The sequence below is a fragment of the Gracilinanus agilis genome, chromosome 4 (assembly GCF_016433145.1).
Source record: "Gracilinanus agilis isolate LMUSP501 chromosome 4, AgileGrace, whole genome shotgun sequence".
Taxonomy (NCBI): Eukaryota; Metazoa; Chordata; class Mammalia; order Didelphimorphia; family Didelphidae; genus Gracilinanus; species Gracilinanus agilis.
The window spans coordinates 251,124,650-251,139,771 of NC_058133.1; the positions used below are offsets into that span (position 1 = coordinate 251,124,650).

Sequence of the window (15,122 nt, forward strand, 5' to 3'; positions counted from 1 at the left end):
AATATGGTACTGGCTAAGAGATAGAAGGGAGGATCAGTGGAATAGACTTGGGGTAAATGACATCAGCAAGACAGTGTATGATAAACCCAAAGAGCCCAACTTTTGGGACATGAATCCACTATTTGACAAAAACTGCTGGGAAATCTGGAAAACAATATGGGAGAGATTAGGTCTAGATCAACATCTCACACCTTACACCAAGATAAATTCAGAATGGGTGAATGACTTGAATATAAAGAGGGAAACTATAAATAAGTTAAGTGAACACAGAATAGTATATTTGTCAGATCTCTGGGAAAGGAAAGACTTTAAAACCAAGCAAGAGTTAGAGAAAATTACAAAATGTAAATTAAATGTTTTTGATTATATTAAACTAAAAAGCTTTTGTACAAACAAAAACAATGTAGTCAAAATCAGAAGGGAAACAACAAATTGGGAAAAAATCTTTATAACAAAAAACTCTGACAGGGGTCTAATTACTCAAATATACAAGGAGTTAAAGCAATTGTATAAAAAATCAAGCCATTCCCCAATTGATAAATAGGCAATTTTCAGGTAAAGAAATCAAAAGTATCAATAAGCACATGAGAATGTTCTAAATCTCTAATAATTAGAGAAATGCAAATCAAAACAACTCTGAGGTATTACCTCACACCTAGCAGATTGGCTAAAATGAAAGAAGGGGAGAGTAATGAATGTTGGAGGGGATGTGGCAAAATTGGGACATTAATGCATTGCTGGTGGAGTTGTGAACTGATCCAACCATTCTGGCTGGCAATTTGGAATCATGCTCAAAGGGCTATAAAAGAATGCCTGCCCTTTGATCCAGCCATACCATTGCTGGGTTTGTACCCCAAAGAGATCATAGATAAACAGACTTGTATGAAAATATTTATAGCTGCGCTTTTTGTGGTGGCAACAAACTGGAAAAGGAGGATATGTCCTTCAATTGGGGAATGGCTGAACAAACTATGGTATATGCGGGTGATGGAATACTATTGTGCTAAAAGTAATAATAAACTGGAGGAGTTCCGGGTGAACTGGAAAGACCTCCAGGAAGTGATGCAGAGTGAAAGGAGCAGAGCCAGAAGAACATTGTACACAGAGATTGATATACTATGGTAAAATCGAATGTAATGGGCTTCTGTACCAGCAGCAATACAATGACCCAGGACAATTTTGAGGGATTTATGGTAAAGAACGCTACCCACATTCAGAGAAAGGACTGCAGGAGAGGAAACATATAATAAAAACAACTGCTTGAACGCATAGGTCGGGGTGGACATGATTGAGGATGTGGACTCGAAACTACCACACCAATGCAACTACCAACAATTTGGAAATAGGTCTTGATCAAGGACACATGACAAAACCAGTGGAAATGTGCATTGGCCATGGGTGGGGAGAGTGCGGGGGGGGGGGGAGGGGTGAAGGGGAAAGTAGGAGCATGAATCATGTAACCATGTTAAAAATGAATATTAATAAATGTTTAAATTAAAAAAAAAAAGACTAGCAAAGTGACCTAGTATCCTAATAGGATCTTAGATTTAGAGCTGGAAGGAACCTTAAACTTCCTTCTGATCCAGCTCCAACCATCACCCACTGTCACCACTACTACCACCATCACTATGACTGATCCAGGTAGTCCCTGCCCTTTTCATAGAAGAAATCCAGATTCAGAGAGGGGTCTTGTCCAGAATCACTAAATGTTGTCAGAACTGAGAGTCAAGCCGAGATCTCATTCCAAATCTAGAGTTTGTCAGTAAGCATTTGTCATAGTGTCACTGAATCAAAAAGTATGTGGTGGTGAGTATGGTGTAAAAAGGCTGGAAACATAGGTGGGATGGGGAAGAAGACCTATAATATAGGTCCTATATTAAGCAAGGGTTTGTTGGTAAACAAAAGATTTTGTTGTTGTTTTTATTCTGGAGGTAATAAAGAAGAAGTGGTGTTTAAAGTTAAACTATTTTGGTTGCTTGAGGATGGATTACATTTGGGAGAGAATTTTGTACTCCACTCTTCCTCTGAGGTCCAGCCCTTTGTCTCAGTTTTAATCCCCTGTAGGGATGCCTGGTAGACATGAGATAGAGTGGCCATCACCATTTCCAGTGTCACATCCTTTGTGCAGGGTGGGGGAATATGCATTGTTCGTGGGGCATCAGGAACCCAGGCTTATCAGTCTAGCTGGAAGGAGGAAACAAAAAGCAGAATCTAGAGTCACTCAGAACCAAGCACATGGTTTCTCAGTCTCCTTTCTGACACCACTGGACTTTCCCCCTCAAGTCTAGAATTCATTCCTCACTTCATAATACTGAATAGTTGAAGGTGTACAAGGTATCAAAAACACCATTCTCTATGGAATGGAGGGATAGGAGATATGAAGAAAAGAAGAGATTGGGTGGGGTTGTGGCAGACATACAGAGATTGTTGAAGACCTAATGAAGTCTTGTGGGGTTCTGGGTTCTTTAGGTTTGGAGGAAGCTTGGGAGACATGATTGGGAAGTGTGCAATTTAGGGAAATATCTGGAAGGTGTCTTAGTGGTGTCTTCTCTAAGGAGAGAGGGAGGAGTTCAGACAGTTTTTTGGTCATAATTCGTTCTCATTTATTCAGCAAACGTTAACTGAACTCCTATTCTTAATCCATTAGGTCCTAAGTAAACTTTTAAATCTTGGAAATTTCATCTGTGTGGGTAGATCATGCCAGAGTCATTATAGCTTTGTAGGCCACAACTGAAGGAACTACAGCATAAGCTTCTCGAGCTGGCCAGAACCAGACTTGCCCCTTGGTCTTAATCTCTACTTCACTCCCATGAGACTCAGCTCCTGGAGAGGATTGTTGGTGAGTCAGGAGAGTGAGGTAAACAGGGTTAAGTGACTTGCCCAGGATCACATAGCTAATGTCTCAGTGCTTTTGAACCGCTTCTGCTCCTGACTGCTTCTAGAGAGTAGGGCCTGTCTTTTGCTCTTTTTTCTTTGTATTTCTAAAGCTTAGCAGTGGCGAGCATATAGTAGGCATTTAATAGATGTCTGATGCCTGACTCCAAGCCTTGTTCCCTAGTTCTTCAAATTCTCACCGTGCTCGCTATCACCCTCATTCTCCAGAACCTCTAAAGTGTTTCCAGGATTTCTCCCATACTCTCTCTTGTTCCATCCCAAAAGGGTTTCTATCATTCATTCACTCGCTCCATGCCCCATATTGGCCTCCTCCACAGTGCAGACGACTAGTTTGGATTCACGACAAAGAGTGGACGGTAGGTAGATCCCAGGAGCAGGTGCTGGTCTCTGCGAAATGAATCCTGGTTTCAGGGGCTTTACGGGAAAGCTAGCTGGGGTCTGGACCAGATGGGGGTGGGAGGGACCAAAGGGAAGGGGCGGGATCAGAGCAGGGCTTAGGGGCAGAGCTCCAATGGGGAGGGGCGGGCCTAGAGGCCGAAGGAGTAGCGGGACTAGGAGGGGGAAGAGAAGAAGGGTCCTCCAAGAGAGAGGGACAGCTCCAAATCCCAGAGAGAATCCGACCCAGGGATTCCGGGGATTGTGGAGGAGTTAGATACTATAATACTTTAAATCTTTGTAATTTTATTTGTGTGAGTATATCATTCACCATTTTAGCTCGTAGGTCACGGCTCCAGGAGCTATTTCGTAAACTCCCCAAGCTCCTCAGACCTTTCCGTCATCCTTACACTGACCTCACCAGCATTAGATCGAGCTCCTAGAGCAGGGGTCGGCAACGTATGGCTCTTGAGCCATATCTGGCTCTTTTGAGGGCCAGATATGGCTCTTTCTGCAGGAGCCATAAAGTCAATTTTTTTTCAGGCGCTGTTTCAGGAACTCGCACTGTGAGCACTGTAGGGCTCTCACAAAATTACATTTTAAAAAATGTGGCGTTTAAGACTCACACGGCCAAAAAGGTTGCCGACCCCTGTCCTAGAGAGTAGGGATTGGAGTTTTTTCCCTTTTCCTTTCATCCCCAGCGTTTACCAGGGACCAACGCAGAGTAACCACTTAATAAATACTCCCTACTTTGACACCACCCATTTATCTCTAAGTTCCCCAAATTCCCACTCTCCTCCCCACCACTCTCTTTTCCCTGGCCCTCAAGTCGGTTCCCATGATTCCTGGCAAACGCTCTCGGTCTCATAATAAGAGGATTTCAATAATTCGTGCGCTCTAATGCCACAATGCAAGCGGCCAGCTTGGGCACAGGACGAAATAGGGAAGCCAAGGCGAGCCTGGGAGTAGGCGAGGAATTGTAGGAGCGCGGGGTCTTAAAGTACCTTAGGCGTTAGCAAGCGGCGACTGAGAGGTGAGAATGGGATCCGCGACTCGTAAGACCCGAGGTGAGGGGCGGAACTAGGGCAGGGCCTGGGGACTGAGCTCGAACAGGGATGGGAGAGGGGGGAGACGGAGCTCCAGCGGAAAGGGTCGGAGCAGAGGAGAAAAGGGCGGGCCTAGGGAGAGGGAATCCGGGGCCAGGGAATCTAGGGGTTGGAGGGAAGGAGGAGCTCGGGCCGGGGAGGGGGCGGACTTAGAGCGCGGAAAACTGGTCGGTCCCAGAGAAAGGGATGGCGAGGAAGACTGCCTAAAAGGGAGGCGGAGGACGACATTCACCGCATTTCCATCTCCTCCAAAGTCCTATTTTATAGAGTCTGGGAGAAAATATGAGGATTTCCCTCTTTTTTTCTCCCCAAGAATGGTACGATCCGCGGAAGGAGGCTATATAATAAGAAAGGGAAATCTTCACCTGATGCCGAAAGTGACGCTGCAAGTGTCTCCTAGCGAACTGTGAGCGCATCCCTGGACACGAGACGCTTTTTTCGATGTTGGTCCAGTTTCCCTCATCCTTTAAGTGGGGGGAATGCGAGAGAAGGGCCTTGGGGGACTTCCCCGAAGTGGGTTCTGGTCTGGCAGTGCCTCTTATGAGGGAAGGGAAATAAAATCCATTTCCACTTTTGCTCTGAGTGGATGTAAGGCCTGTTTGTCCCAGGGGGATCCTATCGCAAATATCTTCTGGTTGTCCAGGTGGGCCTTCTGAATTACAGGGAAATGGGTAGGAGTGGGCGTTAGAAAGATATCCAGAGAGAAAGACCTTTTGTTTCTCCATTTGTCAGAACAGTTAGGGACTAAGAAAAGAATCTTCAGCCGATTTCTCAAAGTTAAGCTCCAAATCCCTGTAGTCAATGTGCTTCAGAGTCCCAACCAAGAGTCTTGAGTATCATCAGGAAAGTAGTTGTATGAAAGAGAATGTATATTCCATGCTTTGAAGATATGAGCCACCTAACCCTTGTTTTGCCTGAAAGGAAATTTAGGCCCTTGGTTAGTATCTGTTTAGTCACCCCATCCTTAAAGTGGGGGATGTGGGAAAGGATCTTAACTGACTCTGGAAGAAGACTACAAGACCACCTTATGGATGGTGGGGAAATGATGAAAGCCATTTCCATCTTTGATTTTGGGTGGGATGTGGTTTAGGCCTAGTCATATGATGAAGGGAATAGCATATGTTCTGAGTTTTACCAAGTGGGCCTTCTGAAATTTTAGGTCAACAGGAGTTGTGTGAAGAGACAGAGACAGAGACATTCAGAGGGAAAGATCCTTTGTTCCCCTTAAGTTGATTATGAACTAGGAATAGCATCTTCCTAACTCTTCTTAAAGTTAAAATCCACATCTCTGGAGTCAGTGTGCTTTTGTGGCCCAATCAAGGGGCAAGATATCCTTAGGAAAGCAGTTGAAATCAATTAGAGAATATCCTCAGTTCTTTTAAACTGAGAAAGTAATTTAATCCAACCTCCCCCCCCCCTTTTTTTTTTACTAAAGAGGAAATTTAGGCCTGGAAAAGTTGTAATTTGTATCACAGGTGGAGTGTGGGACAAATTTTTGAAATGAAATAATCTTTCCACTACCCTATACTTTCCTTATTTTCAGGTTCCCACACCTGTAATTCTGTATTCAATTCATGTTCATGAATTTATGGGACAGTAAAGTTTTGGAGATGTTACAGAGATAGCCAAATGTAGCTGTATGGAAAGACAGCTAGATAGATGATCAGAATTCCATTCCTAACTCTGATCTCTTACTTTGTTTTTGTTGTTTTAAATTTAACATTTTATTTTTTCCCTCAATTATATGAAAAAAAAATCTCCATCTTTTTTTTAAGTTTGAACCACATTCTCCCCTATTCTCTGGTCCCCCTCCCCTGCAGAAGGCAAGCTATCTGTTATAGATTCTACATGTGCAATAATGTAAAACATTTTTTCACATTAGTCATTTTGTGGAAGAGAACTCCAACAAACAAAATGAAAAAAGAAAGTGAAATACGGTATGTCTCAGTCTGCAGTCAGACTCTATCAGTTCTTTTTCTGGAGACAGATGACATTTTTCATCATGAGTCCTTAGGGAATATCTTAGATCACTGTACTGCTAAAAATAGCAAAGTCATTCATCACATACATGTTCATCATATAATATTGCTATTTCTGCATGCAATGTTCTCCTGGTTCTGTTCACTTCACTCTGCATTAATTCATTTAGATCTTTCCAGGTTTTTCTCAAATCATCCTTCTCATTTCTTATAGCACGATAGTATTCCATTACAATCACAGCCCACAATTTGTTTAGCCATTCCTTAACTTATGAACATACCATCAATTTCCAATTCTTTGCCACCACAAAAAGAACTACTATAGATATTTCTGTACAAATAGTTCCCCTCCCCCTTTTTTTATTTCTTTGGGATATAGACCTGGTAGTGGTATTACTGTATAGTACTGGTTTAAAGCCCTTTGGACATAGTTCCAAGTTGATTCTGGAATGGTTGGATCAATTCACAACTCCACTTAGTGTCCCAAGTTTCCCATACTTCCTCCCTCCAACATTTATTCTTTTCCTTTTCTGTCATATTAGCCAATATGACAGGTGTATGGTGACACCTCAAAATTGTTTTAATTTGTATTTTTCCAATCACGAGTGATTTAGAGCACTTTTTCATGTGACAATAGACAGCCTTGATTTCATCATCAGAAAATACCCAATTCATATTTTGACCATTTATCAATTGGGGAATGGTTTGTATCTTAATACATTTTACTCAGTTTTCTATATATTTGAGAAATAAGGACTTTATCAGAGATACTAAATGTAAAAAAAAAAATTTCCATAATTATTTACTTCCCTTCTAATCTTGGTTACATTGGTTTTGTTTCAGCAAAACCTTTTTAATTTACTCTAATCAAACTTATCCATTTTATATCCTATAATGCTCTGTCTCTCTGTTTGGGTTGTAAATTCTTCTCCTCTCCTTTGATTTGACAGGTAAACTATTCTATGCTACTTTAATTTGCTAATAGTAGCACCTTTGATTTATGAAAAAGAATGCTATCCAACTCTAGAGAAAGAACTGTTGGAGTAGAAATGCAAATGAAAACATATGATTTATCACTTGTTTATTTGGGTATATGATTTGGGGTTATGCTTTTATAAGATTATTCTCTTATGAAATTAATAATACAGAAATATGTTTTGAGTGATAATACATGTATTACCCGGTGGAATTATTTGTCAACTCCAGGAGCAGAGAGGGAAGGGGAAGGGAGACAACATGAATCATATAACTTTGGAAAAAAAAATAGTGGCACCCTTTATGTTTAAATCACGTATCTATTTTGACCTTATCTTTGTATCTTGTATGAAATGTTAGTCTATATTCAGTCTCTGCCATGTTTTTTTCTAGTTTTCCCTGCCGTTTTTGTCGTCAACTGATTTCTTGTCCCCAAAACTTGGATCTTTGGGTTTATCAAACACTAAATAACTATGTTCATTTGCTACTATATACAGCCAGTCTATTCCACTGAGTCACCACTCTATTTCTTAGCCAGTACCAGATTATTTTGACGATTACAGTTTTGAAGCACAGTTTAAGATCTGTTACTCCTGAGCCATTTTCTTTGATATTTTTTTCATTGATTCCCTTGATATTCTTTTTCTTTGTTCTTCCAGATGAATTTTGTTATTATTTTTTCTAGCTATACAAAATAATTTTAGGGCAATCTGATATGGCATTGAATAAGTAGATTCATTTAGTTGGGTTGTCATTTTATTATATTGGTTTGGCCTACCCATAAACAATTAATATTTTTCCAGTTGTTTAGATCTGATTTAATTTTTGTGAAGTGTTTTGTAATCATGTTCATAGAATTCCTAAATTTGTCTCAGTAGGTAGACACTGAAATGTTTCATATTACATATGATTTAAGTGGAATTTCTTTTTCTGTCTCTTATTGCTGGGTTTTGTTGGTAATATAAAGAAATGCTGATCATTTGTGTGGGTTTATTTTTATATCCTACAACTTTGCTAAAATTGTCCATTTCAACTAGTTTTTTAGTTGAATCTGTAGGATCTCTCAGTATATTATATCATCTGCAGAATAATAGTTTTGATTGATTCTCTAGGGCTCCCTAAGTATAACATGGTCATCTTGTTATGTTAAAAATTTCCTGAAGACTGTATATTAATTTATAATTATTTATTAATTTGGGGGGGAAATCACATGATCACCTGACTTTGCCTAATTAATCTCACTTTGCCATGCTGCCTCAGCCTGCCAGCCAGAAGTGGCTGTGCCATCAAGAGTCTTCAGACTCTGCACATGGAAAGCTGAAGGCTTAAAAAAGAGACCATGCTTACTCCATCCCCTTTCTTATAAAGCCAGTTTTAGTACTACTCCTGGAACTCTCAAATTGGATAGACTTAACCTCATTTCAGGTCTGAGCCCCATTTTTAGATTCCAGGAGTCAGGCAGGACTAAAGACAGTTCCTTTCATGTGGCCAAGGTGCTATGAGGTGCCCCAGCAAAGGGTAGAGCTGATACTGACCAAAATGGATATTCAAATGGAATAAGGCAATATAATTTATGTTAAATTCCCACAATCTGCAAAAAGTGATAATTTTGTTTCTTTATTACCTATTCTAATTACTTCAGTTCCTTTTAAGAGAAGATTCTTATTGCTATAGCTAGCATTTCTAGTACAATATTGAACAATAATGGTATTAATGGACATCCTTGCTTTACTTCTGATCTTATTGGGAAAGCTTCCCAATGGCTTATCTCAATAATGGATAATGCTTGCTGATGATTTTAGATATGTGCTATTTATCATTTTAAGGAAAACTCTATTTTATGTCTATGTTTTCTAGTATTTTAAATGGAATAGATGTATTTTGTCAAAGGCTTTTTTATCTATTGAGTTAATAATGTGATTTTTGTTTATTTTGTTATTGATGTACTCAGTTGTACTGATAGTTTTCCTAATATTGAACCAGCCTTGCTTTTCTAGTATAAATCCCACCAGGTCATAGTAGTTTTTGTTATATATTGCTTTAATCTCCGTGCTAGTATTTTATTTTAAAATTTTGTGTCAATATTCATTAGCAAAATTCGTCCATAGCTTTCTTTCTCTGTTTTTTTTTTCTTTTTTAGTTTATTATCAGTATCATATTTGTGTTGTAAAAGGAGTTTGGTAAGACTCCGTTTCCAGCTATTTTTCCAAGTACTTTCTTTAGTATTGGAATTGTTCTTTAAATGTTTGGTAGAATTAATTTGTGAATCTCTCTGGCCTTAGGGATTTTTTCTTAGGGAATTCATAGATGGCTTGTTCAATTTCTTTTTCTTAAATGGGATTATTTAAGTATTCTAATTCTTTTCTGTTCATCTGGGCAATTTATATTTTTGTAAATATTCTTCCACTTCCTTTAGATTGTCAGATTTGTTGGTATATAATTATGTTATAGTTTTTCAGTTTTTCAGTTAAGTACCCAATTTATTAATCTGTTTTTTCCTCTATTTTATTTATTTAAGCATTTAAAGTTATAAAATTTCCCATAAGTGCTGCTTTAATTATGTCCCATAAATTTTGATGTTGTCTCATTGTCTTTCTCTTTGATAAAATTATTGTTTTGATGATTTGTTCTTTGACCCAATTATCCTTCAGAATTACTATAGTTTAACTGTCCATTTCTTCCTGTGACTTATTCAACTTCTTCAAAAATTTGGAGGCTATATCACCTGGTGCATATGTGTTTAGTACTGATATTTCATTGTCTATGGTGCCTGTTAATTAGATAAAATTGCTTTATATTTTATTAGATCTAGTTTTACATTAGCTTTCTCTGAGATCATGATTGCTACCCCCCACTTTTTTTTCACTTCAGCTGATGCAAAATAAATTCTGTACCAGCCCTTTATCATTGTGTGTGGCCCTGTGCTTCAGATGCATTTCTTGTAAACAGTATATTGTAGGAATCCTGTTTTTAATCCATTCTGCTATCTGCTTCTGTCTTGTAGGTTCATTCATCCCATTCACATTTATAGTTATAATAATTAACTGTGTATTTCCTTCCATCCTATTTCTTTCCCTTTCACCCTGTGCCTCCTCGCATGTCTTATTTTTTATCAGTCTCTCCCAATCCTTCCTTCCTTCTATCCATACCCCTCTCTTTCCTTATCCCCATCCCTTTTTACTTCTCTTTAGGGGAACTGAGATTTCTATATCTAATAATGTTTATACAAAACCAATGCAACCAAAATTAGAAAGGAAGTAACAAAATGGGAAAAAAATCTTAATAACAAAAAACTCTGACAAAGGTCTAATTACTCAAATATATAAGGAGCTAAATCAATTGTACAAGAAATCAAGCCATTCCCCAATTTATAAATGGGCAAGGAACATGAATAGATAATTTTCCATTAAAGAAATCAAAACTATCAATAAGCACCTAAAAGTTTCTAAATTTCTTATAATTAGAGAAATGCAAATCAAAACAACTCTGAGATACCACCTCACACCTAGCAGATTATCTAACATGACAGCAAAGGAAAGTAATAAATGTTAGAGGGGATGTGGCAAAATTGGGACATTCATGCATTGCTTGGTGGAGTTGTGAATTGATCCAACCATTCTGGATGGCAATTTGGAACTATGCCCAAAGGGTTTTAAAAGATTGTCTGCCCTTTGACCCCACCATACCACTGCTGGGTTTATACCCCAAAGAGATAATAAGGAAAAAGACTTGTACAAAGATATTTATAGCCATGCTCTTTGTGGTGGCAAAAAATTGGAAAATGAGGGGATGTCCTTCAATTGGGAAATGGCTAAACAAATTGTGGTATCTGTTGGTGATGGAATACTATTGTGCAGAAAGGAATAATGAATTGGAGGAATTCCATGTGAACTGGAATGACCTCCAGGAATTCATGCAGAGTGAAAGGAGTAAAACCAGGATAACTTTATACAGAGACTGATACACTGTGGTACAATTGAATGTAATGGACTTCTCTACTAGCAGCAATGCAATGATCCAGGACAATTCTGAGGGACTTTTAAAAAAATTTTTTTTAAATTTTTATTTTGAATATTTTCCCCTAGTTACATATTTCATGTTCTTTCCCTCTCTGAGGGACTAATGAGAAAGAACGCTATCCACATTTCAGAGGAAGAACTATGGGAGAAGAAACACAGAGGAAAAACAATTGCTTGAACACATGGTTTAATGGGAATATGATTGGGGATATAGGCTCTATGCATGCAATTATCAATAATATGGAAATAGGTCTTGATCAATGATACATGTAAAATCCAGTGGAATTCTGTGTTGGCTATGGAGTGGGGGGGATTAGAGGGGAAGGAAAGAACATGAATCATGTAACCATGGAAAAATATTCTAAATTAATTAGTTAAATAAAAATTTTCAGTTAAAAAAATAATAGTGTTTATATTATTCCCTCTTTGAGCCAAATCAAATGAGAATAGTAATCAAATGTTGCCCTCCACCTTGCCCCATTTTCCTTTCCATTGTAATAGCTCTTTTGGGCCTCTTTTATATGCAACAATTCATTTCATTCTATCTATACATATTCTTTCTAATTGTCCTAAAATTGATAAAGTTCATAGCAGTTATAAATATTATTTTCTCATACATAGCTTAACAGTTTGGCCTTATCGAGTCCCTTATGTTTCCTATTTACTTTTTGTGCTTTTCTTGAGTCTTTTGTTTAACTATCAAGTTTTCTATGTAGCTCTGATATTTTCATTAGGAATTCTTGAAACCTTGATTTCATTACATTTCCATTTTTTCCCCTTGAAGGAATATACTGAGTTTTACAGTATAATTAATTCTTGGTTGTAATCTTAGCTGTTTTGCCTTCTGCAATATCATTTTCCAAGCTCTCTAGTCCTTTAAAGTGGAAGCTGCTAAATCTTGTGTAATCCTGATTGTGGTTCTGTGATATCAAATTGTTTCTTTCTGAACCCTTATGGTATTTTTTCTTTGATCTTGAAGCTCTGGAATTTGACTGTAATAATCCTGGGAGTTTTCCTTGGGGAATCTCTTCTAGGAAATGATCAGTGGATTCTTTCAATTTCTATTTTATCCTCTGATTCTAAATTGTCAGGACAGTTTTCCTTGATAATTTCTTGAAGTATAAGACCCAGATTCTTTTCTTGCTCATGGTTTCCAGGCAGTCAAATCCTTTTTAAATTATCTCTCTATGATCTACTTTCCAGGTCTAATGTTATTCCAATGAATAATTTCACATTTTTTTCATTCTTTTCATTTTATTTGATTGCTTCTTGAAGTCTCATGGAGCCAATAGTTTCCACTTGCTTAATGCTAATTTTTAAGACATTTTTTTTCAATGAGTTGATGAATCTCTTTTTTCCATTTGGCTGATTCTCTCTCTCTCTCTCTCTCTCATGAAGTTGAGCTCTGCTTGTGGATTGGGGAAGGTGCTGTCTCTTGCTTCTTGTGCTGAGGCTTGAGGCTTTGCTGCTGGATTGCACTGGGCCTCAGGGTCTAGTGGCTGGCTTACACACTAGTAAGTGGTCTCATTGCTAACTAACATTCCTAGCCTGTATTGAAGGCCAAGCCTCACTGCTGACCAGATGGAGCCCTGACAGAAGATTGAATCAGCTTGGAGCCTTACTGATGAGGGGGCAAGGCCTGGAGTAGATTGCTGGGGTACTGCTTGCTCTTGCTGCAGTCTGCTAGGACTTCACTTCCCTCCTATTCCAGTGAGACAGACCTCTTGTGCTAATCTTCCAAAATGCTCTAGTCTAGAAAACTGACCCAAATTTTGGTTTAAAATTGTTTTGGGAAAGCTTAGGAGGGTTGCTTCTTCATTCTACCATCCTGGAGCCAGAAAAGTCTGATCCCCCATTGCATGGCATTGGGTTATTTGGTTCACTACTAGGAATGTTAATTTTAACATCTGTCAGTGATGATAATATTTATACTATCTCACAGGGTTGTTGTTGTTTTTTAATACTTTATAAGCCTTAAAGTTTTATATAAATGTAAAAATTATTAAAAGATTGAGGGGGCAGCTGGTTAGCTCAGTGGATTGAGAGCCAGGCCTAGAGATGGGAGGTCCTAGGTCCAAATCCGGCCTCAGACACTTCCCAGCTGTGTGACCCTGGGCAAGTCACTTGACCCCCATTGCCTACCCTTACCAATCTTCCACCTATAAGTCAATACACAGAGGTTAAGGGTTTAAAATTAAAAAAAAAAACAAAAACAAAAACAAAAAAAAAGATTGAGTCAGAGGAGCTTCCCTAGAGCAGACTAAAGAGTTGATAGTTTTTCAAGGATTGTGATTTATTGGGAAAAGTAAGCTGTAGTGGGATTTCAGAGACCTGGATTCAGACCTGTCTCTGATACTTACTAGCTAGGTAACGTCAAATAAGTCTATTTATACATGTGTAAAATAAGGATAATAATATCTATATTATTTCTCTCAGAATTGCAAGGGTCACATAAAAAATGTACATAAATTGCTCTGAAAATCTTAAAAGTAATACCTAAAAGTGAATTGTTACTTATTCTAGAAAGATAAAGACAGGATCTGACTGAAGTGTGGCAATTATCCTGTAACAGAACTGTAGAATACCATCCCCCTTGAAGCTTAAAAGAGACAAATTTGGAACAAGATGAAAGAGATTCAACATATATAGACAGTGACCTTGTAGAACCAATTGCCCATAGTGGTGATACAGAAAGATGATGGATTCAGAATGATGACAGAATAAATGTATAGCCATATTCATAGATGTCAGATCTTAATGGCTATTTGGAAAATTATTCTAAAACTTTTGAGACAGGGAAGATGATTATGATTTCTCATATCACCTTTCTTGGTTATTTGAAAAAGAGTCCAAGCCTTATGCAAGCATTTCAATTATTTTTTTCCTGATCAATAAGAGGTTGAGATGCAGTATAGTATATAGACATCCATTTATTCCTTGCAAATTTTGGGGAAGTGACCAGGATATGTAAGGACACAAAAAACAGTGAGGTGGTTTAGCTAAGGAGACTATCAGTTCTGGGAGAAGGAGATTCATTCATTCAACAAACATTTATTGAGCCTCTCTTCTGTGCTGTGCACTTAAAGCCAGGGGTTAGACCCTTCACCATGGTAGCTCTTGGGTCACAGCTCCAGGAGCTACTTCATGAACTCCTCAAGCTCCCCAGACTTCCGTCATCCTAATCTTGACTTAACCAGAAGTAAACAAAGCTCCTAAAGAGCAGGGATTGGGGCCGGCGGGTTTGCCCTTTGTGTCCCCTGTGCACACATAGTGGGAGCTTAATATATGATTGCTGCCTGACTCCAACCCTTTCCCCCTAGTTCCCCAAATTCTTACCCTCTTCTCCACTATCTCCTTATCCTGATTCCCCATCCACCCGCACCCCAGAGTAGGCTTTCAAGATTCTTGGCAAAAGCTCTCTGGTCACAACCCTAAAATCCGTCATTCATTCACTCCACGCCCAATATTGGCCTCTTCCACAGTGCAGACAGCCAGCTGGGGCCCATGACAGAACAGAGAAGCTAAGGTGAGCCTAGTCCGGGACGAACGAAGCCTAGAGCTCTCCCAGAGAGGTGGGAGAGGGATCCCGGAGGGGCGGGACTAGAGGGGAGGAGCGGGACCTGGGCAGGGCCTGGGGGCAAGGTGGGGCGAAGGGGAGGCGGAGCTACAGCCGAAAGGGTCGGAGCTGAAGAGAAAGAGGTGGGGCGATCCTAAAGGAGAGTGAAAGGGAGGCGGAGTTTCATCTGGGAAAGGCGGGACCAACGAAGGAGCAG

At 39.0% G+C, this 15,122-nt stretch overlaps 1 pseudogene; it reads right to left on the minus strand.

The window, feature by feature from the left end:
- LOC123244568 overlaps window positions 1–4,359 on the minus strand; it is a 58,517-nt pseudogene extending 54,158 nt beyond the window's left edge.
- Window positions 4,360–15,122: the final 10,763 nt, after the last annotated feature.